The sequence below is a fragment of the Carcharhinus amblyrhynchos genome, chromosome 10 (assembly GCF_965287045.1).
Source record: "Carcharhinus amblyrhynchos chromosome 10, sCarAmb.v2.hapA, whole genome shotgun sequence".
Lineage (NCBI taxonomy): Eukaryota > Metazoa > Chordata > Chondrichthyes > Carcharhiniformes > Carcharhinidae > Carcharhinus > Carcharhinus amblyrhynchos.
Window position 1 is genome coordinate 94,753,268 of NC_137333.1, and position 26,188 is coordinate 94,779,455.

General features: G+C 44.3%; 1 protein-coding gene across 1 annotated transcript in view; it reads left to right on the forward strand.

The window, feature by feature from the left end:
- Nucleotides 1-7,086: 7,086 nt before the first annotated feature.
- Nucleotides 7,087-26,188, forward strand: part of LOC145349195 (cohesin subunit SA-2) — a 119,194-nt gene continuing 100,092 nt past the window's right edge. Inside the window, exon 1 of the mRNA XM_080197643.1 lies at nt 7,087-7,168. The gene's annotated coding sequence lies outside the window, so the exon portion shown is untranslated. The remainder of the gene's footprint in view (nt 7,169-26,188) is intronic.

Genomic DNA, 26,188 nt, shown 5'->3' on the forward strand with positions numbered 1-26,188 from the left:
GTGAAAATCCTATAGTCGCACACTCTGGCATCTGTTTGGGTACGTTGAAAGGGAATTTTGCATGGCTAATGCACCTAACCAGCACATCTTTGGACTGTGGGAGGAAACTCCCGCAGCTGGAGTACTGTGTGCAGTTTTGGGTGCTGCACCTGCGCAAAGATATTTTGGCCTTGGAGGGAGTGCAGAGGAGGTTTACTAGGCTGATACCAGAGTTGAGGGGGTTGAGCTATGAGGAGAGGCTGAATAAACTAGGCTTGTACTCGTTGGAGTTTAGAAGAATGAGGGGAGATCTCATTGAGACGTATAAGATGATGAATGGGATGGATAGGATAGAGGTGGAGAGACTCTTCCCGCTCAAAAAAGACAGTAGGACTAGGGGGCACAGCCTCAAGATAAAGGGGGGGCGGTTTAGAACGGAGTTGAGGAGGAACTTCTTCACTCAAAGGGTGGTGAATCTCTGGAATTCTCTGCCCGTTGAAGTGGTGGAGGCTGTCTCGCTAAATATTTTTAAGACGCGGGTTGATGGGTTTTTGATAAGAGAGGGGATTAAGGGTTATGGGGAGAGGGCGGGAAGGTGGAACTGAGCCACGACAGATCAGCCATGATCTTATTGAATGGCGGGGCAGGCTCGAAGGGCTCGATGGCCTACTCCTGCTCCTATTTCTTATGTTCTTATGTTCTTATGTAAACTGGAGCACCCAGAGGAAACCCACACAGATATGGGAAAAATGTGCAAAGTCCACACAGACAGTGACCCAAGCCAGGAATCAAACCCGGGTCCCTAGAGCAGTGAGGCAGTAGTGCTAACCGCTCTATCACCCTGCCTCATCTGGGGATGTGCTGGGCACTTCCAACTTCAAAGTTAACAAAAAAGATGGAGTACATTTCACAAAAAGGATAATGATTTCACGCTGAAAGTCCAACAAAGTCCAAAGACGTGCAGGTTAGGTTGATTGGCCATGCTAAATTGATTCTGAGTGTCATTTGCAAGATAAATACGTGGAGTTATGAGGATAGAGCGTGGGTGGTACTGTTGTTGGTGCAGACTTGATGGGCGGAATGGTCTCTTGCTGCACTGTAGGAATTCTACAAATGTATGAAAACTAAGCTGGTCCAGCTTCCTCCAGTTCAGGAAGAATTGCGTGCTTTTTTATTGTTAATCAGACCTGATTGTAGAGGGGAAGATTTTAAACTAACTGCACGGCAGTGACAGAAGCGAAGAATAGGGCAGAGTTCTTTTGGCAGCGTACGGGAGTCGCCGGAGGAGGGAGAGACCCAGAACTGCAAAGGGGCTCAGGAGAGGAAGCAACTTGCAGCATTATCCTAAAGCACCGAGTGTTTTAGCGGGCAGAATGGTGTCGCACAGTATAGCATTAAATGCAAAATGCGAATGATAGGAACTGTCAAAAAAAAGGTTGATGATAGTGCAAAATAATGCAGGTATCAGTTACGTGGTAAATAATTTAGAGGTGGAGTTTATTATGTAAAAGATCAGTGCACAGTTTCAGCGAGTATGTTTTCACGATCATGTGAATTGTTTACAGTAGGACAACTGCCATCTTTTACAAGACTGAATAAAAGTCTTGTTTGTAAACGCTGGATAGTGTCTTTTTTCCTTCTTCAGTCGCTGCTGGCGAAAGGCACGGAAAGAGGCCATTCACCTGGCTCGTTCACAGGGATTGTGGGGCAATGCTCAGTGGGGTGAGGAAATTCAGCCAGAGGAATGGGCATGTGGTAGGTGATTTCTTCAAGAACCCAGACAAACTGGGGGGGGGGGGGGGGAGTGAAGAGAAGAATTAAGACTGGGAAAGAGAGAAAATGAGGATAGAATGGCATTCTGTTGGTATATAAACAGTATGTGGGTGGTGGGGTGGGGCCTATTTGGAACAGAGAGGGTAATATTAGAGGCACAGGGCAAGACCAGAGCGGGGACTTTGCATTGGTCTTTACTAAGGAAGAGATTGCTGACAAGATATTGGTAGCAGCTGAGATGGGAGGAGGTAATTAATGGAGTGGACAGGACACATTGGAAAGGCTGGATTTGCTTAGAATGTACATGTTGAATTGCCCTCATTGAATTGAATTGATTTATTACTGTCGCATGTATTGGGATAGTGAGAAGTATTGTTTCTTGTGAGCTATACAGACAAAACATACCATTCATAGAGTACATAGGGGAGAAGGAGAGGATAGGGTGCAGAATTTGGTGTTGCAGTTACCGATAGGGTGAAGAGAAAGATCAGCTTAATATGTGTTAGCTTGCATTGCAGGTTGTGAGGCAAAGTGGGAGGAAGAGGTTGTAGGAGGGCTGATAATCTTTCAAACTTCCCACCATACAGGATGGGGCGCGGGTAGGGGGTAGAGGCACAGAACTGCAAATATGACATCTTTGTCTAAGAAAGGAAGCGATAATATTCCTAGTAACTAGAGGCTGTTCAGTTTAACAGCCTCTAGAAAGAATAATCCAGGAAAGAATATACAGATGTTTGGAGAGGTTTGACTTAATTAAGGAAATTTGTACAATTTTGTAGAAGTACAAATTTGTAAAAGTCAGGTTGTGTTTGACTAATGGGAAGTTTTAATGAAGTCCAGGGCACTGTGGTCAATGTTATCTATGTTGATTTTAATGCCGTATTTGTGGCATTCACAACAATCTTCAGCCAGGACTGTTGATCCATTTCGGGCTCCTCCAGAAGCCCAAGCATCACAGATACCAGTCTTCAGCCAATTCAATCCACTTCATGTGATATCAAGACACGACTGAAGGTATGGGATATTACAAAGGCAATGGGCTCTGACAATGTTCTGACAAATGTACTGAAAACTTGTGCCCCAGAACTTGCTGCACCCGTAGCCAACCTGTTCCTGTACATCTACAACACTGGCATCTATCTGGCAATGAAGAAAATTGCCCTGCCATGTTTTGTACAGAAAAAGCAGGACAAGATCCAATTTGGCTACTTACTGCCCAACAATCTACTCTCGATCATCAGTAAAGTGATGGAAAGGGTCATCCACAGTGCTATCAAGCAGCAGCAACTGGTGACTGACACATTCAGTTTGGACAGAAAGGTGAAACAAGTTTATCCTCCCCAGATACTGAAGCAGTTCATGTCCAAATGTAGCAAGACCTGGACAATCTCCAGGCTTGGGTTGACAAGTGGTAAGTAACATCCATGTCAGACACAGAGGAGATTCACTCAGTTGATTCTGTTGAGAGGATTGGTTTATGAAGAGAGACTGAGTGGACTGGGGCTATACTCATTGGAATTCAGAAGAATGAGGGGAGATCTTATAGAAACATGTAAGATTATGAAGGGACTAGATAAGATAGAAGCAGGGAAGTTATCTCCAATGGCGGGTGGGAGCAGATTTAGGACTGAGTTGAGGAAGAACTTCTTCACACAAAGGATTGTGAATCTGTGGAATTCCCTGCCCCGTGAAGCAGTTGAGGCTACCTCACTGAATGTTTTTAAAACAAGGATAAATTTTTGAACAGTAAAGGAATTAAGAGTTATGGTGAACGGGCGGGTAAGTGGAGCTATGTCCACAAAAAGATCAGCCATGATCCTATTGAATGGTGGAGCAGGCTCAAGGGGCCAGATGACCTATTCCTGCTCCTAGTTCTTATATTCTTATATTCACACAACTGCCAGGTAATGACTGTCTTCAACAAGAGAGAATGTAACCATTACCCTCTGATACTCAATGGCATTGCCATCTCCAAACCCTCCACTTTCTAAATCCTGGGTGTTACCATTGACCAGAAACTGAACAGGACTAGCTGTATAAATATGTGGCTACAACAGCACGTCAGAGGCTAGGAATCCTGTGGCGAGTAACTTTAGTCCTGACTCCCCAAAGCCTGTCCACCATCTACAAGTCAGGAGTATGATGGGATACTCTCCATTTGTTTGGTGAGTGCAGCTCCAACAGCACTCAAGAAACTCAACAACCATCCACCCCTTCCACCATGACAGTAGCAGCTATGTGTACCAACTACAGATCCACTATACCAACACACCAAGGAAGAGGCTGGCTAGGGTGAATGTTGGTCCTTTAGAGGATGAGAAAGGGGACCTAGTGGTAGGGGATGAGGATATGGCTAAGGTATTGAATAACTTTTTTGTTTCTGTCTTCACGGAGGAGGACGTGAATAATTTGTCGGGTGTTAGCGATGGAAAGGTGGTAGGACTGGAGGGTCTTAATGACATTACTGTTACTAGAGAGGCAGTGCTCGACAGACTGGAGGGGCTGATTGTGGACAAGTCCCCAGGACCGGATGGAATGCATCCGAGGGTTCTGAAAGAAATGGCGGAGGTGATAGTGGATGCCTTGGTGGTTATTTTCCAGACGTCGCTGGATTCCGGGGAAGTGCCGGAAGATTGGAAAACGGCTAATGTTACGCCGTTGTTTAAGAAGGGTGGCAGGCAAAAGGCGGGGAATTATAGGCCGGTTAGTTTAATGTCTGTGGTGGGTAAAATGTTAGAATCTGTCATTAAGGAGGAAATTGCGAGGCATCTTGAAGGGAATTGCTTGATAGAGCAGACGCAGCACGGTTTCATTAAAGGGAAGTCGTGTCTGACAAATTTACTGGAATTCTATGAGGGTGTGTCTAGGGCGGTGGATAGAGGAGAGCCGGTGGATGTGGTCTTTCTAGATTTTCAGAAGGCGTTTGACAAAGTACCTCACAAGAGGTTATTGCAGAAGGTCGAGGGACATGGAGTTGGGGGTAGGGTGTTAGCGTGGATAGAGGATTGGTTGTCAAATAGGAGGCAGAGAGTGGGGGTCAACGGGTGCTATTCGGATTGGCGGATGGTGACTAGTGGAGTGCCCCAGGGGTCGGTGCTGGGGCCTCAGCTTTTTACCATTTATATAGATGATCTGGAGGAGGGAACCGAGTGTATGGTGTCGAAATTTGCTGATGACACCAAGATTGGGGGAACGGCAAATTGTGCAGAGGGTGTGGAGAATCTGCAGAAGGATCTAGATAGGCTGGGCGAATGGGCCAGGAAATGGCAAATGGAATTTAATGTTGGCAAGTGTGAGGTGGTCCACTTTGGTAGGAAGAATGGTAGGAAGGACTATTACTTACGGGGCGAAAAACTGCAGCAGGCGGCGGTGCAGAGGGACCTCGGGGTCCTTGTGCATGAGTCGCAAAAACCCAGCTTGCAGGTGCAGCAGGTGGTCAGGAAGGCGAATGGGATGCTGGCCTTCATAGCGAGGGGGATTGAATATAAAAGTAGGGAGGTCTTGCTGCAGCTGTATAGGGCATTGGTGAGGCCGCAGCTGGAGTACTGTGTGCAGTTTTGGGCGCCGCACCTGCGCAAGGATATTTTGGCCTTGGAGGGAGTGCAGAGGAGGTTTACTAGGTTGATACCGAAGTTGAGGGGGTTGAGCTATGAGGAGAGGCTGAATAAACTGGGCTTGTACTCGTTAGAGTTTAGAAGAATGAGGGGAGATCTCATTGAGACGTATAAGATGATGAATGGGATGGATAGGATAGAGGTGGAGAGACTCTTCCCGCTCAAAAAAGACAGTAGGACTAGGGGGCACAGCCTCAAGATAAAAGGGGGGCGGTTTAGAACGGAGTTGAGGAGGAACTTCTTCACTCAAAGGGTGGTGAATCTCTGGAATTCTCTGCCTGTTGAAGTGGTGGAGGCTGCCTCGCTAAATATTTTTAAGACGCGGGTTGATGGGTTTTTGATAAGAGAGGGGATTAAGGGTTATGGGGAGAAAGCGGGAAAGTGGAACTGAGCAGCGACAGATCAGCCATGATCTTATTGAATGGCGGGGCAGGCTCGAAGGGCTAGATGGCCTACTCCTGCTCCTATTTCTTATGTTCTTATGTTCGAAGACCTTCCAAACCTATGACTGCTCCATTTAGATGGACAAGGGCAGAAGATGTATGGCAACCCAATCACCTGGAAATTCCCCTTGAAGCCGCTCAGAATCCTGACTTGGAAATATATCATTGTTTCTTCACTGTTGCTGGGTCAAAATCCTGAACACCGTCCCTAACAGCAGTGTGTGTGTACATAAAGGTTAGTCACAAGTGTGTACATAAAGGTTAGTCACAAGTTACTGTGAAAATTCCCTAGTTACCACACTCTGGCACTTGTTTGGGTACATTGAAGGAGAATTTAGCATTGCCATTACACCTAACCAGCAATTCTTTCAGACTGTGGGAGGAAACTGGAACACCCGGAGGATACACACAGACACAGGGAGAACACGCAGACTCCGCACAGACAGTGCCCCAAGCCAGGGATTGAACCCGGGTCCCTGGCACTGTGAGACAGCAGTGCTAACCATTGTGCCACTGTGGACTGTAGTGGTTCAAGAAGGAAGCTCATCACCACTTTCTATCCTTCAGGTAGCACGCCTAGATACATTACTCTCAATCTCTATCTAAGCCCAGTAAGTAGTCTCACAACACCAGGTTAAAGTCCAACAGGTTTATTTGGTAGCACGAGCTTTCGGAGCTTTGCGAATTCATCAGGCGAGGTGCTTTCTCACCTGGTGAAGGGGCAAAGCTCCAAAAGTTCGTGCTACCAAATAAACCTGTTGGACTTTAACCCAGTGTTGTGAGACTACTAACTATGCCTACCCAAGACCAACGCCAGGAACTCCACATCATGTCTATCTAAGCTGTTATATAGATTGGTAATAGCTGAGGATCCGGTTTTCTGCCACAATCCAAAAGACTGTGCTGGTTAGGTGGATTGACTATGCTAAATACTCCTGCAGTGTACTTGAACAGGCGCCGGAGTATGGTGTCTAGGGATTTTCACAATAACATCATAATGTTAATTTAAGTTATTTAGTTATAAATTAAGCTAATTTACTCCTGCTTCTAGTTTCCGTGTTTTGGGACGTCCTGAGGGTGTGAAAAACGCCTTTCCTCAAACTATAACACTCTTTATTTTGCAAGCAGCTTTATTTTCATTTAAGAATTTTGCTGGATTTTTACAGTAAACAAAATTGCTGGCAGCGGCAAGACTGATGAAATTTTGCAGCAGAGGGCGACACAGTAGCGGAAATGTCGTTTAGAAAAGCTTTTCTCTGTGCAAGGCCACCAGATGGCAGTGACAGTCCATCCGCCAGCAGCAGCAAAGCAAGACAGCAGAAGTGGGCATTGAGGCATCGACAAAGGCATTCCTAAACGGTAGTAATGAGACTTATTTTATTTTGCATTGTTGCGATTGCAATAAGGCTGTGTCTGTGCAACGTTGCCTTTATCATCCTGGCACAATTTGCACTCCTAACACACCTATTGTCTGTGTGTGAGTGTGTGTATTTCTGCAGACACAGGGCCAGACTCCTGCTCCATGTGAAATGTATACATCCGGATATAGTACGGGTGAGGAGGAGGAGGATACCTAACCTGCTGGTGTGATTGACAGGCGAGCGGGGCAATCAGAAGGCGCGCTGCTGCAACGCAACAATCAGCGGGCGCACAGTTCCAGCCAATGAGAGTGGACGCGGAGCGGGCAGCTTGCTGAGCAAGTTAGGTTGACTGGAAGGAGCGGTGGCAATCCCTGAAAAAGTTGCCAATTTCAGTTCCCACTTGTCACTGTTTGAGGTCTGGATACTTTGTGCTGGGCTGGGTGACTATGGGTGTTTGACTTTGAGGTCGGCATCCTTCATGTAGCAAAACTGCTGATATCTGAAACATGTTATCGAAACGTGTCCCAGTGTTAATGCTCCACATAAGCCTCCTTCCAACTAATTTTATCTCGCCACCCAACAAGGAGATGGACTAGACGTAGTCGCTGTATTGGTTGATTTATTATTTTGTCATATGTATTAGGATACAGTGAAAAGTCTTGTTTTTTGTGTGAGCCGTACTGACAAAGCATACTGTTCATAGAGTACATAGGGGAGAAGGAAAGGAGAGGGTGCAGGCTGGAGTATTACAGTCATAGTTAGGGTATGGAGAAAGATCAGCTTAATATATGGGAGGTCCCTTCTGATGGTGGCAGGGAAGAAGCTGTTCTTGAGTCGGTTGGTACATGTTCTCAGACATTTGAATTGAAGAAGGTGGAAGAGAGTATGGCCGGGATGAATGGTGTCCTTAATTATGCTGGCTGCTTTACTGAGGCAGCGGGAAGTGTAGACAGAGTCAATGGATGGGAGGCTGGTTAGAATGATTGACTGGGCTACGTTCACACCTCTTTGTAGTTTACTGCAGTCTTAGAGCAAGAGGCATACCAAGCTGTGATGCATCCAGAAAGGAGGCTTTCTATGGTGCATCTGTAAAAGTTGGTGAGAGTGGTAGCAGACATGCCAAATTTCCTTAGCCTTTTGAAAAGGTGGGCTTCAAAAACTATGGCATCAGTGTGGAGGGACCAGGACAGATTGTTGGTCATCTGGACACCTAGAAACTTGAAGTTCTCGATCATTCATCATCATAAGAACATAAGAACATAAGAAATAGGAGCAGGAGTAGGCCATCTGGCCCTTCGAGCCTGCCCCGCCATTCAATAAGATCATGGCTGATCTGTCGTGGCTCAGTTCCACTTTCCCGCCCTCTCCCCATAACCCTTAATCCCCTCTCTTATCAAAAACCCATCAACCCACTTCTTAAAAATATTTAGCGAGGCAGCCTCCACCACTTCAACGGGCAGAGAATCTTTGATGTAGGCTGGGGCGTATCCTCCACAACATTTCCTAAAGTCGATGGATGTATTTTTGCGATAGCATTTGGTGTCAGTGGGCAGACTGTGGGGATGAAGGTGCAGGAAATGGTACATTTGTAATTACTGGGGTGGGGGAACTAAGTGCATTTTCTCCATAAACATGTCACATTAAATCTCTCTGCAATCCAAAAGCCAAGAATTATCCCTGATTCCCTTTTATTTACAACTTATTAGGAAAAATAATTGTACATTGGAAATAATTGAGTTCATCACATGACTTTCTGGGTCAAAGGTATTTTATTTGAATTTCCTATCAGAGTTATAAGTGACTTTTATATTTATGGCTTTTTGTTTTGGGTGAGGTTCCTGTGTTTGATGGGCTGGCAAAAGACAAAAAAAACTGTCCAGAATCATTGTCAAAATAATGGACAGAGCAATTAGGGATGACAATAAAATCCCAAGTGAGCCAGTGATGCCCAACCTCCCAGAATGAATGATAAGGAAGAGGAATGATTACAAAAAATGGAAAATCTTTTAAATGCTGGAAATCTGAAATCAGAATAGGAAAATCCCAAACCTGTAGTGGGGTCAGTCACTATTGGAAGGGAGGGCATTGGCACAGTGGTAAGCACTGCTGCCTCACAGCGCCAGAGACACATGTTCAATTCCTAGCTTGGGTCACTATCTGTGCAGAGTCTGCACATTCTACCCGTGTCTATATGGGTTTCCTCTGGGTGCTCCACTTTCCTTCCACAGTCTGAAAGACGTGCAGGTTAGGTGAATTGGCCATGCTAAATTCTCCCTCAGCGTACCTGAACAGGTGCCAGAGTGTGGCGATCAGGGGATTTTCACAGTTACTTCACTGTAGCGTTAATGTAAGCCTACTTGTGACTAATAAACAAAATAAACTTTAAGAATGGCTGATTGTGACCCTTTATCATCAGAGAATATGAAACAAAGTCACTTACCCAATCAGTTTATATTTCTTCATAGATGTGCCGCCTTTTAGTGAATCCCAGATAATGATTCAGAAACTTTGGTAACCTTGACAGACAAAACAGTGTTTCAGTTAATTTATACCTTTATGAACAAACTTTTACAGTTTTGTTTATCTGTAAAACACACTTCCATTGCGTACTGACACTTCTCCTTTGCATTCTAGCAAATACGTAGAATCATAGAATCCTACAGAAGGAGGCCATTCGGCCCATTGAGTCTGCACTGACCACAATCCTAGCTAGTCCCCTTGACATTAAGGGGCAATTTAGCATGGCCGATCCACCTAACCCTGCACATCTTTGGACTGTGGGAGGAAACCGGAGCACCCGGAGGAAACCCCCACAGACACAGGGAGGACGTGCAAACTCCACACAGGCATTGACCCAAGCCAGGAATCAAACTTGGGTCCTTGGCACTGTGAGGCAGCAGTGCTAACCACTGTGCCACCGTAGTATGATTAAAAGTTAGTCTGACGAAGCCTTCCTTCCAGTGATCATCTATTTGTGGGTGAGAATTCCCATCTCTATTTTTCCCATCTTGTTGAAAAATGAAATAATTATAAGGATGCAGTGAAATTGGAACAGAACTGTGTGAATAGCTCCTCCATTGCGAGCTATCAAAAAGCAGGATGGGCCAAATGGCCTCGTCCTTTAATGTACAATTATCTGATTCTGTGAATGGCCTGCGAACACAATCATACAGAGAATTTGAAAATATAATCGACTTGAGAAGATTATAAAAGGGAAATAAGTAGGTGGCAAACAGGTTGGCAAAAAAGGCTGAAGAGATTCTAGAGATGTAAACGGACGGTGTACAGCAACAACTTTTCAGATGCTCACCAGTATGGTAAGTTCCCAATATGATGGGTGTAATGACTCAGGAAGCCCGACTGGAAAGGAGCATAGTTTATTTACAGAATGCAAAGTAAAACCACTACCATGGTGTATACACACTTGTCTCTGCCTGGGACTATCATTCAGCAGGCCCAGTCTTGGGCCTGTCTTATAAAAGGCTCAGGTAATGAGTTCTGGTTGGGCAGCCCATTACCTGTTATCAGGGGAACTCATACTTAACAAACCCCACTTGGAGATCCACCAGTGTTTCCTCATGGACCTTGTGGGGGTTATCACAGTGGACTGGAAGTGCGTGCGGGAAATGAGCAGCCTGCAATATTGAGAAAGCAAAATAAACTGTCATGCTTGATGGTGACCTTTGCCCTTCGAGGCCCATTCTCCATGTTTGGTTTTCCCTGTGGGTGCCACCTGTATTCTGGAAAACTGATTCCTCGGGACACCATTTCAATTCTCTCCCCCCACCTAGTGAGGCACTAAGGCAGACTTCGGTCTGCTTCCATAGCTAGTAATTCCTGGAATAGGTCATAGGCTCTTATAACTTGAGGGTACCACCAAGCATGGCTGACCAGGAGTCTCTCCCGCTCTTACCGCCAGCTACTGGAGTCTTTGGAAGGATTTGCAGGTTGACACTCAACCAGTTTGATTGTGTTGTGAACGCACCTTTCTTGGTCATCAAACCTCAGAGAAGGACTCAAACTCGAAGCTTCTGTTGCAGAGACAGGGACACTACCCACTGCACCACAAGACAATGCCTTGGAAATGCCTGCGATTAACAAAAGTTTGCCTTTGTAATGTACTATCCCCAGCTGCTCATCATGGCCCCACATTTAAAGAGCATAGCTCTTCCCCCTGGTTCTTATCTCCAAACACACCCCCCCTCCCCTGACATCCCCCTGGCAGTAGAACATTACGTTTTCTTGGAATCTGTTTTGGGACCTCAGCTTTTTACTGTATCAATGACATGGATGAAGGAATGGATAGCGCACCTACTTTGTAGGTGGTATTTTCTTAGGGGTAAATTGTACAGATGGGGGTGTGAAATTACCAAAAGGACATAGACAGATTAAATGAGTCGGCTAAAACAAGGCAGGTGGAGTCTAACATGTGAGGTTGACCACTTGGGATTTGAGAAAGGCGGAGTTGAAATATTTTTTTAATGGTGAGAAATTAGGGGGCCGTTTAGAGCTTAGATTCTGTACAATTCCTTCCCCTACCATCTTGAGGCAGTGGCTTTGTGGTATTGTTGCTGGATTAGTGACCCAGAGGCCCAGCGTGATGATCTGGGGACCTGGGTTCGAATCTGACCAGGAAAAATGGCAAAATTTGAATTTAGTGAAAAGGAAGTCTGGAATTAAAAGTCTGAAAGAACATAAGAAATAGGAGCAGGAGTAGGCCATCTAGCCCTTCGAGCCTGCCTTGCCATTCAATAAGATCATGGCTGATCTGTCGTGGCTCAGTTCCACATTCCCGCCCTCTCCCCATAACCCTTAATCCCCTCGCTTATCAAAAACCCATCAACCCGCGTCTTAAAAATATTTAGCGAGGCAGCCTCCACCACTTCAAAGTAAAAAAACCTATCTGGTTCACTAATGCTCTATAGCGAAGGAGATCTGTTGTCCTTACTTCGCCTGCCCTATGCAATTAGTTACTGTAGGAAAATCCATTATCACAGGGCATGAGAGAGAAGTGAAGTGGTTCCAAGATTTACAGTCATTGGGGGAAAGAAAATTGAAATAAGTTGTTTTTCACAGTTATTACCCACTAGGCAGGTTATAAACTTGAAGCCGTCTGTTGTTTCTTGTTAACAAAATTTTGTACATTTGTCATCAACCTACTTTTTGACAACAGTAGAACACACAGCCCCCATTCATTACGCTGTCTCAGCTGCCACTTAGCTGCCAGTTAGCAGTCTCAGCCTAGTTAGCTAGCAGGTAACCACTCTCCGCTCCCCCCCCCGTGGGAGCGACTGTGCGCTGCGACGTATATTTGGCTACACCTTGTAACCTGCCCCAGATTTACAGGTTTCAGCTTCACAAATTGTCGTGTAGTGCCCATTGAGTTATCCAATCTGGGATCTAATTTGATGCTTCAGTGGATCTGCATCCCAGCAACTGGCAACCACTTTAGGACATAATGCTTTACGTTATGTGAGCATTTATTTCCTCTGGGACAAGCTGCAATCAATTACTAATGTTGTATTACATATAAGTCCCAATATGCTCACTACTTGTTCCTCGTGGACTAAATAATGAACATGGCTGTTTCTATCTCTGGCTCTGATCAGTTTTGGCAGGTCTTTGGTAGCAGACTGTCTCCATATTTCAAGACTATTAAAATCCTCTTTTAAGGAGGACTTTAATTCTAGTATCTTTGATTTGATTTGATTTATTATTATCATGTACTAGCATACAGTGAAAAGTATTGTTTCTTGTGCGCTTTACAGACAAAACATACCGTTCATAGAGAAGGAAAGGAGAGAGTGCAGAATGTAATGTTAAAGTCATAGCTAGGGTGTAGAGAAAGATCAGCTCAATGCAAGGTAGGTCCATTCAAAAGTCTGATGACAGCAGGAAAGAAGCTGTACTTGAGTCAGTTGGTACGTGACCTCAGACTTTTATAGCTTTTTCCCAATGGAAGAAGGTGGAAGAGAGCATGTCCAGGGTGGGTGGGGTCCTTGATTATGCTGGCTGCTTTGCCGAGGCAGCGGGAAGTGTAGACAGTGTCAATGGATGGGAGACTGGTTTGTGTGATGGATTGGGCTTCGTTCACGATGTTTTGTAGTTCCTTGGATTTTGGACTCAAGTCAAGTGCAGCTCCAAAAGAGTAAGGCTATTTGACATTTACCATCTGCTGGTTTTATCTTTGTATGGAATGGCACGGTGGAACAGTGGTTAGCACTGCTGCCTCACAGCCCCAGAGATCTGAGTTTGACTCTGGCTTGGGTCACTGTCATTTTATTGAATTCAAATTCCACCATCTGCCATGGTGGGATTCAAACCAAAGTCCCTGAAGCATTACATGGAAACATAGAAAATAGTAGCAGGAGAAGGCCATTCAGCCCTTCAAGTCTGTTCTACCTTTCATTTTGGTCATGACTGATCATCAAATTCAATATCTTGATCCCACCTTCCCCACATATCCCTTGATCCCTTTAGGTGCAAGAGCTATATCTAATTTATTCTTGAAATCAGACAATATTTTGGCCTCAACTACTTTCTCTGGTAATGAATTCAATACACTCACCACCTTCTGGGTGAAAAAATTTCTCCTCACCTCTGTTCTAAAAGGTTTACTTCTTATGATCGAACTATGACCTCTAGTTCTGGACTCCCCCACCATTGGGAACATTCTTTTTGAATCTATCCTGTCTAACCCTGTTAGAATTTTACAAGTTTCTATGAGATCCCCTCTTATTCTCCTCAACCCCAGTGAATATAACTCTAACCAATTTAGTCTCTCCTCATATGACAGACCTACCATCCCAGGAATCAGTCTGGTAAACCTTTACTGTGCTCCCTTTATAGCAAAGACATCCTTCTGCAGATAAGGGCACCAAAACTGTACACAATATTCCAGATGTGGCCTCACCAAGACCCTATACAATTACAGTAAAACATTCCTATCCCGATACTCAAATCCTCTCATTATGAAGGCCAACATATCATTTGCCTTCTTTACTGCCTGCTATATCTGCGCACTTACTTTTAGCGACTGATGCATGAGGACTCTGAGGTCTCGTTGAGTATCCACCTCTCTCAATTTACACCCATTCAAGTAATAATCTGTCTTCCTATTATTGCTATCGAAGTGGATAACCTTCATTCATTGATGGAATTATTCGTGGCATTTAAACTTACTCTCACCATGTTGAAGGGGTATATTAGTATATTCATTACTTTGCTGGATGACAGATGAGTTTGGGGGATGGGAGTTATCGGGGTGCACAGGTCAGAGGGGGTCGGAACACAGGCCTTAGGGATGCCTCTGATCGGAAAAGGGGGTCAATGAAGGAGGCATCTCCCACCTTTCCTACCAAAATATGCTAGCCTGTTGAGCTTTGCACAGATTCAGCACTCTCTGGGTGAAGAAATCTCTCCTCACCTCAGTCCTAAATGGCACAGTGGTTAGCACTGCTGCCTCACAGTGCCAGGGACCCGGGTTCAATTTTGGCCTCAGGTGTCTGTCTGTGTGGAATTTGCACATTCTCCCCGAGTGCTCCGGTTTCCTCCGGGTGCTCTGATATCCTCCCACAGTCCAAAGATGTGTGAGTTAGGTTGATTAGGCAAGATAAATGACCCCATTGTGTCAGGGGGTCTAGCAGAATAAATACATGCTGTTAAATGGATAGAGCCTGGGTGGGATTGTGGTCAGTGAAGACTCGATGGGCTAAATGGCCTCCTTCTGCACTGTAGGGATTCTATGATTAACCTCAAATTATGATTCCTGGTTTTGCACTACCCCCCCAGCCCACACACACACACAAACACACACACACACCGGGAACATTCTTTCTGAATCCACCCCGTCTAACCCTGTTAGAATTTTATAAGTTTCTATGAGATAAATTTCTCACTCCTCTGAATTCCAGTGAATATAACCTTAACTGACTTATCCTTTCCTCAAATGACAGACCAGCCATCCCAGGAATTAGCCTGGTAGACCTTCACTGTACTCCCTCTATAGCAAGGACATCATTCCTCAGATAAGGACACCAAAACTGCGCAAAGTACTCCAAGTGTGGCCTCACCAAGACCCTATACAATTGCAGTAAAACATCCCTATCACTATACTCAAATGCTCTCGCTATGAAGGCCGACATACCATTTGCCTTCTTTACTGCCTGCTGTACCTGCGTGCATACTTTCAGCGACTGATGCACGAGGATATCAAGGTCTCACTGAGTATCCACCTCTCTCAACTTATACTCATTCAAATAATAATCTGTCTTCCTATTATTGCTATCGAAGTGGATTACCCTGGGTGTCTGGATTCCTAGTCCAGTGACAATATCACAACCTCCCTGGGACTGGCATCCCAAGAACATGTCAAAAGGCAAAATAAATGTTACTTGCCACTTATTAGCTCATTCAGTCCAGAATGCGGGTGGATAGCAAGCAATTAGCTGGAGGAGTCTTGATGAAGATTCCCATCCTCAACAATCCAGATGCAAAGAAATGGAAAAGATTCCATTGGGCAATCCTACTGAAACTCCCAAAACCATAACCACCCCAAATGGCAGTGTCCAACTAAGTCAGTTCACTCCAAGTAACATTAACAAGTGGCTGGGTGTACTGGACACAGCAAAGGCTGTAGACCCTGGAAACATCCAAAATACAATGTTCATGACTGGTTCAGTCCCTTGACCAAAGAATATAACCCAATGAATTATCACCCCTCTTCTCCCAATTATTGGTTAAGGGACAGAAGGAGTTATCGGTAGTGCCATTTGTCACCATCTACTCATCAATTACCTGCTCACTTCTGCAGTTTAACCCAAATGCAAAACTAAATTAAGCTGTCACTTATTAGCACAAAAGTGTACCAGGTGCAGAATCTATTCCCACTTGTACATGCCGTACCACGACAATAATCTCTCCCTCAATGTCAACAAAACTAAGAAGATTGTCATCGACTTCAGAAGCACAGTGGAGAACGTGCCCCTGTCTACATCAACGTTAATAAAGTAGAAATGGTCGAAAACTTCAAGCTTTTAGGCGTCCAGATCACCAACAACTTGTCATGGTCCCCCCATGCTGACACCATAGTTAAGAAAACCCACCAACACCTCTACTTTCTCAGAAGACTAAGGAAATTTGGCATGTCAGCTACAACTGTCACCAACTTTTACAGATGCACCACAGAAAGCATTCTTTCTGGTTGTATCACAGCTTGGTATGGCTCCTGCTCTGTCCAAGACAGCAAGAAACCACAATGAGTCGTGAATGAAACCAATCCATCACACTAACAGCCTCCCACCTTTTGACTCTGTCTACACTTCCTGTTGTCTCAGGAAAGCAGCCAGCATAATTAAGAACCCTACACATTCTCTCTTCCACCTTCTGTCGGGAAAAAGGTACCAAAGCCTGAGGTCACGAATGAACTGACTCAAGAACAGCTTCTTTCCTGCTGCCATCAGACTTTTGAATGGAAGAAACAATACTTTTCACTGTATTCTAATACATGTGACAGTATTAAATCAAATCAAATGCTGAGCTGTGGAAATATTATCATAGAATCCCTACAGTGCACAAGGAGGCCATTCAGTCCATCGAGTCTGCACCAACTCTCCAATGGAGTCTCTTAGTCAAGCCCACCCTTACTGTATCCCCATAACCCCATACATTTATCCAGCTTTTCCCCCAACCCACACATCTTGGGACACTATGGAGTAATTTAGCATGGACCATTCCAACTAACCTGCACATCTTTGGAATGTGGGGGCACCCGGAGGAAACCCACGCAGACATGGGGCGAACATACAGATTCCGCATAGTCAGTGACCCAGGGCTGGAATCGAACCCTAGATCCCTGGTGTTGTGAGGCAGCAGTGCTAACCACTCTGCCACTGTGCCTGATTAACTGATGAACATTATTCCCAATCCCTTCCACTAGCTTGGAACATAACCATGCTCTTATCTTCCATGAGTTTGGTCGGTAACAGCATTTAACTGGATATAATTAGTCCTATTAAAGGAAATGAAATTCACATTGGAGGGGGCTGCAAAATAGGTGGCGGTGAACCAACCATTTGTTATTCAGACTGACCAATCTTCCTGTCCAAAATGGGTTTGCAAAGCAATTTGCTCCAGTCATTTTATTTTCAATTGTAAATGTCCATAATTCAAGCAAAGCAGCATGAATCTAATCAAGGGTACAAAGCAATGAACATAAGAGTGAAGAAAAGTTGTTAAACCTCATCATCTTCTATCCTCATTTACTTTTAACTCTTTAACCATCGTCATTTTCTTCTGTCCTCCGGCGGGGTCAATGATCTGTATTGCTGGCTGCTGTGGGAAATCTTCAAATAAATAATTTCATAGGGAAATATATAATTGAGGATAAAAGCTACTTTAAACCTGTTAATGGTAATTTCATATTTGGTTGCTACTTCACATGGATCACAGGCACCTCCATTCACATTGACCAAGATGGCTCAATGGTTAGCACTACTGCCTCACAGGGACCTGGGTTCGATTCCAGCCTTGGGCTACTGTCTGGGAGTTTGTACATTCTCCCCATGTCTGTGGGGGTTTCCTTCAGGTGCTCTGTTTTTCTCCCACAGTCCAACGATGGAAGGATTGGCCATGTTAAGTTGCCCCTTACCGTCCAAAGACGTGCAGGTTAGGTGGATTGGCCATGCTAAATTGCCCATTATTCTCCCCAGATGTGTAAATTAGGGCAATTATTGGGGTAAATATGTGGCATTGCTTGGGTAGGGCAAGGAGGGTGGCTTGGATAAGATGCTCTGTCGACGAGTCAGTGCAGACTCGATGGGCCGAAGGGCTCCTTCTGAACTTTAGAGATTGATGAATTTCTGCAGGAATGCAACAAGACTTGTTTTTACAGAACAACCTAGCACCTCAGACAATTCTATCATTCGCAAAAGGGTTTGAATGACCTTTTACCGCTGATTGACCCAAGATTAGAACTCGTCACAGATTGGAATTGCTACTGGACACTATAATGCTGACCACAGTCAACCCATTTGTGTCAGCAGTCATTCTCTCTGTCGACAGGATGGGGCCTTATTCTTCGTACTCTCTTGCTTCTGAAATTACAGCGTTAACATTTTCCATGGAGGATGTAAGCTGAACTCTTACTCACTTGCCAGCACGTCCCAATCCAATTTTCCTGTTTTCCTACCATGAATCACGCATTGAGCAATCACCATTATTCACATTAAGCTAGCCAGATGTCTTGGTTTGATTAGGAATAAAAAACTTGCATTTATAAAGAACCGTTCGCAACCTCAGGATGTTCCAAAGTGCTTTGCTGCCAATTGAATATTTGTTTGAAGTTTTGTTCCCTCTTATAATGAGGGAGACCTGAGAACCAGTCTCTGCACAGAAAGCTCCCAAAGTCAGTATTGTCGTCATGACTGCATAATTTGGTTCTGTGATGTTCCAGAATTGGGGGTCGGAGTTTGAGGGTAAGGGGTTAAACCTTTTAGAATTGAGGTGAGGAGAAATTTCTTCACCCAGAGAATGGTGAGTGTGTGGAATTCACTATCACCAAATGTAGTTGAGGACAAAACATTGTCTGATTGCAAGAAGAAATTAGATATAACTCTTGGGGCTAAAGGCTTGAAGGGATATGGGGGGAAGGGGGGATCAGGATATTGAATTTGATGATCGTCCATGATCAAAATGAATGAAATGATTGATTGGCCAACTCCTGCTTCTAGTTTCTCTGTTTCTATCCTTGCCCTTGGAGAATCTCATTCACTAACAGAATTTATAAAGTTTATTCATTTATTTATTAGTCACAAGTAGGCTTACATTAACACTACAATGAAGTTACGGTGGAAATCCTCTAGGCGCCACACTCCAGTGCTTGTTCGGGTGTAGTGAGGGTGAATGACCAATGCACCTAACTACGCAAGTCTGGGAAAAGGGATTGGAGATCCAGATTTTCTCAACTTATTATCTTGCTTCAACTGTATATGCACTCTTCCTATTAAAAATACCATGGCCTCCATCTCCAACTACTCACTCTGCCAAAACAACTCTCTGCATGGAGAATCTCTACAGTGCAGTAGGAGGCCCTCCAGCCCATCGAGTCTGCACTGACTCTCCAACAGCACATCTCGAAAAACACAATTACACGGTGATAAGAATTATCATCTAATTACTCACACATCTCCGTGGGGCCTGTCATGTTTTGTTTTAGGTCACTCCGTAGATGAGAAAATCCTGAGGTATTCCAGCAGCCATTTTGGCACACCCATCTGACTGTAGGTAAATGTTACTGCAACCATTGTGTGTGAGGTCTCCTCTGCACTTCCCTGTCCGTGCAGTAAACAGAACATGGTCCCTGGCACTGGGCAGCCTTCCGCAGTTCACCTGTTGCCTGTTGTAAAAAGAAAGCTCAGAGGATGGCTTAGCGAAGCGAAGGTCGATGCTCTGTGATTAAAACCTTATTAACTCCCTGTGCAAGGTAGCAATTTGCGTCATGCTCTGAAAATCCAAATCATTAAAATTCCCGGTGGACTTATCCTCCTCCAAGCAATGAGCGGGGCATGATGGGACTCACTCAGCAGTGTACGTATACATAATTAAATTATCCCTTGGGTACACTCACAACAGTTCACATAATACCAATCATCACTAATGATTAGTAAGGGAGCATTTGGTGCTTATTTAAAGCTGCGTAATATTTTTAGATGAGTATGTTACATAAAATATACATGTCCCATCCAAATTTTCCAATGGAAATATTTCTCGAAATTTGAATGTCACCACTCGCTAATTATACACACAGGCTAATGCCTTTTCTGGCACTATTTAGAATCATCATACAATCCCTCCACTGCAGAAGGAGACCATTTGGCCCATCGAGCCTGCACTGATCACACTCAGGCCTTATCCCTATAACCCCACATATTTATCCTGCTAATCCCCTGACACTAAGGGTCAATGTAGCATGGCCAATCAACCTAACCCGCACATCTTTTGACTGTGGGATGAAACTCGCGTACCTGGAAGAAACCCACGCAGACACGGGGAGAATGTGTAAACTTCACCTAGACTGTCACCCAAGGCCGGAATTGAACCCAAGGTCCCTGGTTATGCCTTGATCCCAGAAGTTTGAACTAATCATACTCTTGGACACAAAATGCTGGACATTTCTTCAAATTTCTTTCATATATCTCAGCATGTGCTTCTGACTGATACATTGACTGGAATTCCAGCAGGATTCTTTGGTACCCTGCTGCGAGTTTCCTAGTGGTGTGGGGTGGTTTATTAATTCCCATTAATAGCTGCAGGACCGGTGGATCCCACCACCAGTGTGTGGCACACCAGCCCTGTTGCCAAGAAAAATGGAGGCCACTCACCCGTTGTTGCTTGATAGCTGACTGCAATGGAGCAGTGAATCCGGGATATACATTCACATAACAGATTGTTCCCAACTCATTATGAATAATCTAACAATACAACACTAACGGTGGAATAAAAAGAGACTGAAAAGGAATTAACTTGCAATGTCCAATTCACGGTATAAAGTTTAGAGGATACTGTTACTGTGAGTCTCATGTTAAGATTATTGCCTTTAGATCACTCCCATAGTGACCTATTGACTGGTAGAAATTACATTTTGAACTCTTCTTTGTTTCAAACACTTTGTGACGGTGCCAACTATCTCCACATTCATAACCTTCACTGAACAGTTGATAATTGTGATTTGTTATCAGAAATTAAGCAACAATTGATCAGCAGAATATGGTCATAAGGCACTACAATATAGGCTGGAAATCCTGTGGTGAGTAACTCACCTCCTAACTCCCTAAAGCCCATCCACCATCTCCAGTCACAAGTCAGGAGTGTGATGGAATACTCCCCACTTGCCTGGTAACTCACCTCCTAACTCCCTAAAGCCCGTCCACCATCTCCAGTCACAAATCAGGAATGTGATGGAATATTCCCCACTTGCCTGGATGAGTGCAGCTCCAACAATACTCAAGAAGTTCAAAACCAGCCAGGAGAAAGCAGCCTGCTTGATTGGCACACCTTCCATAAACATTCACTGCCTCCACCACTGACGCACAGTGACAACAGTGTATACCATCTACAAGATGCACTGCAGTGACTCCTTAGGCAGCACCTTCCAAACTCATGACCACTACCATCTAGAAGGACAAGGGCAGTTGATACATGGGAAAACCATCATCTGGCGATTCCCCAGCAAGGCACTCACCATCCTGACTTGGAAATATATCGCCATTCCTCCACTGTTTAAACCTTGGAACTCCCTCCCTAACTGGTCTAAATACTGGTCTAGCCAGCGATGCCCACATTTCATGAATGAATAAAACAATGACGCTGCACTACACTCTGAAGTGAAAGGGAGAAATTAAGCAAAAATAACTTGCAAGGATAAGGAAGATAGATCATGAACAATGGAAATTGGAAATAAAGGCCAGAATTCTCAGATCTCGTCCATCCCACCCCCGCTGCCAGAGGGAGTGGAGAATTGGCTCTCTGCTAAAACCCATTCATTGCACCGAGACCGGAGAATCCCAGCCGCTGGTGAGATTGGAGAATTTAGGTCAGACAGCATCCGAAGAAGATTCTAATCCAGAACTGGTAAAGAAAATAGTAGTTCGGCGTCTGGAACACCATTGGAATTACTTTGATAACATCAGTTGCTCTGAGAGAAACTATTACATTGGCTGGATCTAATGGGTTGAAATAATTTTGGTTTCAATAACAAATTAAATGTCCAACAATCATAGCAACCACTTTACTGACTGAAGTCAGATGAGAGGATAATTGCCCTCTTCCCATCACCCTGTGCAAAAACAATTGCTGGATCTCTCCCTGGCCATCTAGGCTTCTGCAGACTGACACTGATGACACCATCAATCTGTAATTCTCAAGCTATATATTACATTTTTTTTTATTATTGCCCTTCTGTTGGATCATCAGTGGGATTTTCCTTTCAGGGCAGGAATGGTTAGCACTGCTGCCTCACAGCACCAGGGATCTTGGTTCAATTTCCAGTTTGGGTCACTGTCTGTGCAGAGTCTGCACATTCTCTCTGTGTCTGTGTGGTTTTCCTCTGGGTGCTCCGGTTTCCTCCCACAATCCGAAAGACGTGCTGATTAGGTGCATTGACCATACTCAGTTCTCCCTCAGTGTACCTGAACAGGTGACTCGGGGATTTTCACAGTAACTGCGTTGCAGTGTAAATGGAAACCTCCTTGTGACACTAATAAATAATTGATGAAGGAGCAGCACTCCGAAAGCTCGTTATTCCAAACAAACCTGTTGGACTTTAACCTGGTGTTGTGAGACTTCTCAGTGTGCCTACCCCAGTCCAACGCCGGCATCTCCACATCATAACCAATAAATAAACTTAATAAACTTAAACTTTACAACCTTGTAACATTAGGTGCAATAGATGGGGAGTCTGTGTTAATGAACAAGGACATACTGACATCTATTGACCTTTTCTTGATCCTTGATAATATTGCCTGATTATGGAATAAAACTATTCTCAGTTCCTCAATTTAGTGCTAATGGTTTCAAGGGAAATTTTCGTAGATTTTTCTTTGTTTAAGCTTCACAGCTATGTTGCCTGTATTGGTGAACTTTACATTCAAAGAGCTCACATTCAGCTTTTCATTTATCGACAATGGTTCAGGCTATATTTCACAATAAATTAGTTTGGATTTAGAACTGATCGACAATTTCAGTTGGTTACTAAGAACTATGGCTATTTTGTAAGAGAACAACAGATTAAGAAAAACAATTGAACATTTTTCCTACAGAGGATTTCATTGCAAGATCTTGATATGATTTGATTTGTTATTCTCACATGGATTAGTGTACAGTGAAAAGTACTGCTTTTTGCATTGTATACCGACAAGGCATACCGTTCACAGGGTAGGAAAGGAGAGAGTGCAGAATGTAGTGTTACAGTCATAGCTAGGGTGTAGAGAAAGATCAACTTAATGTGAGATAGGTCTATTCAAAAGCCTGAAGGCAACAGGGAAAAAGCTGCTTATGGATTCATGATCTCAGACTTTTATATCCTTTTCCTGATGGAAGAATATGGAAGAGAGAAAATTGGAGGGAAATAGATCTGCAGGCCTGTGGGGATAGAGAAGGGGAGTAGCATTGACTGGTCTAGTCAATACTGAGCCTGCATGGATTTGATGAGCCAAATGGCCACCTTCAGTGGCGATGGTAATGCCATTGAATGTCAAGGGGAGATGGTTAGGTTCTCTTTTGTTGGACATGGCCATTGCCTGGTAATTATGTGGTGTGAGTGTTACTTGCCATTTGTCAGCCCAAGTCTGAATCTGGTCCAGGTCTAGTTGCTTATAAAAGTGGACTGTTTCAGTATCTGAGGAGCTGCAAACTGAACATTGTGCAAGCAGCAGTGAGCACCCCCACTTCACAGAATCATAAAATTGTTATGGCACAGAAGGAGGCCATTTGGCCCATAATGTCTGCACCGGGTGTTCAAGTGAGCATCATTACCTAATGTCATTCACCTGCCTTTTCCCACTGTTCCTGAATGGTTTTTCTATTCAAATAATCATGTAAGGACCTCTTGAATACCTCGATTGAACCTGCCTCCATCACACTCCCAGACAGTCTATTCCAGACCCCAACCACTCGCTGTGTGGGAAAGATTTTTCTCTCATCTCATTTGCTTCTTTTGCATATAATTTTAAACCTATGTCCTCTCGCTCTTGGTCATTTTATGAGCAGGAACAGTTTATCCCTGTCTACTCTGTCCAGCCCCCTCATGATTTTGAACATCTCTATCAAATCTCCTCTTAGCCTTCTTCTGTCCAAGGAGAACAGTCCCGACCTGTCCAATCTATCCTCACACTGAAGTTTCTCTATCCCTGGAAACATTCTTGTAAACCTCTTCTGTATTCTCTCCAATGCATTCACACCCTTCCAAAACTGTACACAATTCACCAGCTGAGGTCTAACTAGTGTCTTGTGTAAGTTCAGTACTGTATGTCCCTACTAATAAAGCTTAGAATACTAGATGCTTTACTACCTGCTGTCTCCACCTGACCACCAAGTTCAATGATCTATGCAAATAGATTTCTCTGCTCTTGCATCACCTTAAGAATTTTACTCCTTATTTTATATTGTCTCTCCATGTTCTTCCTACTAAAATGCATCCCCTCACACTTCTCTGCGTTGAACTTCATCTGCTGCCTATCTGCCCACTGCACCAACTTGTCTATATTGTTCTGAAGTTCGACACTGCCCTCCTGACAGTTTACAATACTTCCAAGTTATGTATCATCTGTTAAACTTTAAAATTGTTGCTGGCGCATCAAGATCTAGATCATTTAATATACATTAGGAAAAGCCAATGTCCTACTAATGTTCCCTGGGGAACTCAATTACGAATCTGCTTCCAGCCTGAAAAATATTCATTGAGTGTTACACTCTGCTTCTTATTATTCAGCCAATTGAGTATCCATTGGCCCTTTTGTTTCCTGAGCTATAACTTTACAAGTCTGTTGTGTGGCACTGTATCAGATACTGTCTGTAAGTGCATCTCTGACCTTGAGCTTGTCTGTAAGTACATCTCTGACCTTATGATGGAAGGATGAAGCAGCTGAAGGTGGTTGGACCTAGGACACTACCTTGAGGAACACAGTGATCTCCTGGCACTGAGATGATTGGCCTTTGCAACCACAACTACCTTTCTTTGTGCTAGGTATGACTCCAACCAGTGGAGCCTCCCCTCCCCCCTTGATTCCAGCTTTGCTGGGGCTCCTTGGTGCTTAGCGCACAGTGGGCGTGAGTTTCCTGGCCGTGCCTGCCCCAAGGCTGGTAATTCCTGCTCGAGGTCAGTGGACCTTTGCTTGGTCCCTGTCCCGCCTGCTACAATTTCCGCAGTGGGAGCAACAGGAAAATTCAACCCAATGTCAATTATTCCCTACATTTTATATCGTGTGCATTTTTTTTTGATGGAAAACCACCGAATTAAAAGGGCTGATTCCACAATCTCTGTCTAACACCGCTGGCAGGAAATGTATTCGAACTTACACAGCCAGTGATTTTCCATCCTATTAATTTCTGTGAGATTGGAATTAGGCCTAATTCCAATATCGAACCAAATCACGACTGCTTTCTCTAGTTGGAACCTAACGCTGTCAATCAAACCTGATAGGGATGTGACAAAAGAGGAAAAAGCTGATCAACATTTTTTTCTTTCTGATACAGTGCCACATTGGCCTCTATAGTGGGGAGCACGGTGGCACAATGCCTAGCACAGCTACCTCATAGCTCCATGGTCCCAGGTTCAATTCCAGCCTTGGGACACTGTCTGTGTGGAGTTTGCATGTTCTCCCCGTGTCTGCACAAGTTTCCCCTGGATGCTCCGGTTTCCTCCCACAGTCCAAAGATGTGCAGGTTAGGTTGATTGGCCTTGCTAAGTTGACACTAGTGTCAGCGTTATTAGCAGGGTAAATGAGGGCTATGGGAATGGGGCCTGGGTGGGATTGTGGTCAGTACAGACATGATGGGCCCAGTGGTTTCCCTCTGCACTGTAGGGATTCTATTATTCTCTGAATCTCTAAGTGAATTTGCTTCGAGGTCTCTGATATTCAGATGATGTGTGTTTCATTGAGAAAGTCATTTGTTGAGTGTTGAATCCTCTTGTGTTTCTTTACGGGTAGAATGGTCTTTTAGACTCAAACCATTAACTCTGTCCTCCACTATGCTTCCTGAGCTGCCAGAGAGAGCGGTTAAGACAGGTACAAGAGCAAATTTAAAAAGCATTTGGATAATTACATGGATGGGAAAGGATTAGAGGGATATGGGCCAAGTGTGGACAATTGGGACTAGTTGGGTTGGCATGGACCAGCTGGGCTGAAGGGCCTGTGCTGTATTGATGGGCTGAATGGCCTCCTTCTGCACTGCAGAGATCCTATGGATTCTATGATATAGGCACTGACAACAATCCTACACAGGCCCTATCCCCATAACTCCA